A 4,381-nucleotide genomic window follows, 5' to 3' on the forward strand; every position below is an offset into this window, starting at 1 on the left:
TATAGTTATCATAACTAAATAAGAATATTAAAGTGAGAAACCACTCTCAAACTAGAAACTAAGTGGTCTCCTTTGTTTTTGACTTGTTTTGACTACCATCTAGAGGATGCCGAAGATTTTGGTTTTTTAATGGTTATAGAGGAATTAGACAAGGTGAGATCAAAGGGTGAAGTTTGTTGTAATCAGGCCAAAAACATGAGCAGTGGCGATTATTGAAACGAGATTGCATGTTAGGTCTAAAGCTTGTAATGGAAGAACCAAGAGGCCTCTATCTATCTTTCTATACAAACCAAGAGGCCCGTAAAGACTAAAGCTACCTAAAATCCCACATCTCTACTTTGTAAGAACCTACTAACGACATGCTATTAGTTTTAATATTTCTAAAGAACAAGCAAGTAGAGAGCTAGAATTAATAGTATTGCCAAATTTAAAGTTAGATATCCAAATTTAAATTGGATAAACAATGAATGAACAAGGTAACTTATCTAGAAAGTAACACAAAACAAAAAAGTTGTATATACCACAAGATGATGCTCAGAAGTGTATCCCACGATTTGTTGTTTGGTATGTGGTCAGTGCTCAGAATTTGAGATTAATTGTTGTATAAAAGTTTAGTTAAATCTTATGTGATGAATGAGATACAACAAATTAAAACAATCTAGTAATTAATATTCAATGTCTTGAATATTTACTCGATCATCATCTAGAAATGCAAAAGTACTCTTTATCAAAAATTCCAAAATGTTACTTTTAACCGTACAGATGCTAATGACAATGGTGACTTATTTTCGCAACTTTTCTCTAAATTAGGTAACTTGGAAAAACTAGCTATAGAGAAATAAATCTTTGAAAGCAATGTTTACCAATCCCTTCTCCAAGTAGCCCCAAAAAACTGGTACTTCTTTAATGTACAGGCATAGATCATTGTTAGAAAGCGACAGTATGAAGAAGATCGTTCCCATTTGACTTGAAGGGTTAGGGCAGTTAGAGAGGAAATTGGTTCCCCAATCCATACCAGTTTTTCTTTTCTTTTCCTTTTCTGTGTAACACAGATAGAAGACAATTTTTAACACGATTGAGAACTCATTATCAATAGTAATTCGTTGGTGGCTTGTCCTCATTCACCTTGTTGATTATGCATATTTTCTTTTGCTATTGGTAACCTTCTGTTTTGTAATACAACCACTATAGAGAGTAAAAGGTTATCCTCCACTACAAGTAAATCTCAAAGGCAAAGTGACGTTTATAGTACCATTAAATGGGGTCGCTTAGCCCTCCATATAAACTTGCTCAAGGACCGGCCATAAACTAACTGCCATTTGTATGTTGGGGTAAATTAATTCTTGGACTGGAATAGATTGCAGGTTCTTAGTTCTTACTAGTCTTTTCTTTTGGTAAAAGCTAGCTAGCTTGTAGCTAATTCCTAGGTGACCATCTGCAAATATTATTTTGATTAGTGGGCCTGTGATTTAAAGACAAATTCTGTTGTCATAAAGACATCTTTACCAAAGTGAGTTGGTTTCTGCAACCAGAATAGATCCAGCCTGGACTAGTATAATGGTGATCTGTTGGATTCAGCTAGAATCAATGGTCTCCTTCCCCGCACTACGTACATGTGTTTCTGGGTAACACACATTACAGCTTCATCACATCACAGGAATAATGATCATAGCCTTTCTTAAACGCATTACATGAATTAAGCTTTGTCTTACTGATAGATAACAAGAGAAAGTCTCCAGAGTGCAACCCGCCAACTTGGACTATTTTTCTTTTCTTTTCTTCTTTTATAGTCTTGGAAACTTTAGTAATTTAAGGGTTAAAAATGAACATGCTTCTCACCAAAACTGAAAGAAGGAAATAACAAAATTGGCTATTTTATTCATATAATCTTCTCTTTCTTTCTTTCTTTTTTTTTTTCTTTTTTTTTGTATATGTTCATATCATTTATTCAAACACAAGTCAGAACAGCACTTACATATATTTTCCCTACCAATAATCTGCTTAGTAAGAAACTGAGTACCACCACTCATTGTACATAGAAGCTCACTTATTTCAGAAAGCTTATCACTGTGTTTTAAAATCGGACTTTAAGTGAGATTTTCTTCGCCAATGCACTTAATTGTGGTGCTCTAGAAATCTCCTTAATTCAGTGTATAAACACCTCATAGTATGTAAGTTCGAAAATTTAAAAAAATTAAACATTAAGTTTCTCCTTACCCTTTGGATTAGGGCAAGAAGATGTGGTTGGATATTGTTGAGATGTGTTCTTGTTGGTCTAGGACTGTTTTACTTAGTCAAAATAAACTCCTATGTTTTAGGAGAGTTAGAGAGTCAGTCAAGTTTGTTTTAAAAAGACCGAGTCTTTAGCACGATCTCAGGGATTTTGAGACGTATTTATGCAACTTTGAATTTCTGTTTTGTAATGGCTATTTAAGCCAGCTTATTTGTCATTCAATAATTGAATCATTCAGCCATTGTTGAGTTATAATTGAGCTTCTGTGAGTTTAGATTCCTAACAGATATATCAGGTGGAGAGGGCTAGGCGACTTTTGTCCCTTCTTTGTTTTGGGTGAAGTTTTATTCTTTGCTCCCAAAGGGCGTCCACGCCTTTTCTTGGCTACTTGAACCACAGTACCAACTGGAACAGGAACCATGGTACCCTAGGGATTTCAACCAGCCCGAAAGATTTTGTAGTAAATCTTGAGCTAAATTCAGGAAGCTTCACCTTCTTTGGTTGTAGAAAGTAGAAACAAGCCTCTTTGTTCATCGTTAAGAGTCAAATCAGAGCCACCCTTCAATTTTTGTGGAGTAGGAATGCTGACTCTTCCCATTTTCCGCGGCTAATAATCTTCAATAGCTACAAGTGCCAAAGCATTACTTGATTTGTTTTCCAAATTTTTTTTATCACAATATACAACTCTCTTATCCTTCTTTGGCATGCCAACAAATTTTAAATTATTGGCAAATAATGGTGTTGGCAGTGAAAGGGATATCGACGTAGATAGTTTGAAGATTGCATCTCCAACCCTAAGTCGGCCTCCTGTGAACTCAAACTGGGTGCAGATCCGGTTTTTTCCATCCCTATGGTGGGTGGCATGGCAGGACAATCTCCGTTTGCATGGAAAACCAGACCAAACTCGTGACAGCTTCCTACAAGATTTTCAAAGTAAAAAGGAGATTTCCTCCTCCACTCTAGGAGCTAGTTTCAAATCTTTCTTGAGAAAAATAGGTTTAGATATTTCATGAGAAACTCTAACCCTAACCTCCCCCTTTTTGTATTGAAATTTTTTTCATCAAGATCAATAAATTTGCCAGTAACATATGCAATATTAGCAATGATATTCTTTACCTCCAAAGTAGGTAAGATCAGTGGCGGATCTAGGATATGAAGTTGGGGTGGGTTAATCTAACACTTGCTTAAAAGAAATTTTTTTTTTTTGTCAATAATACTTCCAAGAATGTTAGATTAGATTTTTTGGAAGAAATTTTTATTAGTAGATAATGTTACAACTTTTTTTTTTTAATTAATGCTAATTTCATTGATAGAATTGAAGCGCATGCCAAGAAGGTCATTACATACCCACCCCCTTTCACATAGCAATGGACAGAACAAGGATTCATAGGAGAGTCACAGTGGTACATAGGATAGACCAACTATATTCAAACTTATCGCGCATTTATCTAAACTGAGCCTATAACTATGACATAATCTAATACATAGTTTATAGGCATAGAAACATAAAAGAAAGCCAATGTCACTTATGACAAACATAAGCGAGGCTGTTTGAATCAAACCTCCGAGATCCCAAATACGAAACCCTAGAGAAATCAGGCCCAACCTTTTAGTCCAAACTTGGGCCCTAGTCCAAGAAGCATCCCCAAATGATTTGGACACCCAAAATTCAACTGCTTTGGGCCTCCTACTGGCCTTCATCCAACTGATTTGGGCACCCAACATGGGGTGAGCCCTCTTCCATGTGCAGTACCAACAATTGTGGCCGTGCCAATTACCACCATGTCCACCGCTGCACTACCTGGACAACGTGTCCCAAAGCAACCAAAGCCCAGCATTGCGCCTTGTTTTTGGACCGTTGGCATGAACATGTTGATTCCCTACTAGGAAGAACCACTATTCTGTTCTGCCACGACTCCACATCATTCACCGCCGTTCTTCTCAGCCAAAACCAGGAAAAAACCATTGCACGCCGTCATACTCAACGTCTCGGCCCCAACCTTCGAGGCCGACCTGGATCCCAAAGATCCCAACGCACACCAGAAAGCATAGAGCAATCTCTGTGCCATCGAAACCAAACTGAATTCTCCTCAGATACCCAGCTCGAGAGACCGACGACGGTGCAACCTCCCTCCGCTCCAAAATCAT

This window comes from Rosa rugosa, chromosome 4, assembly GCF_958449725.1.
Source record: "Rosa rugosa chromosome 4, drRosRugo1.1, whole genome shotgun sequence".
NCBI classification, from domain to species: Eukaryota; Viridiplantae; Streptophyta; class Magnoliopsida; order Rosales; family Rosaceae; genus Rosa; species Rosa rugosa.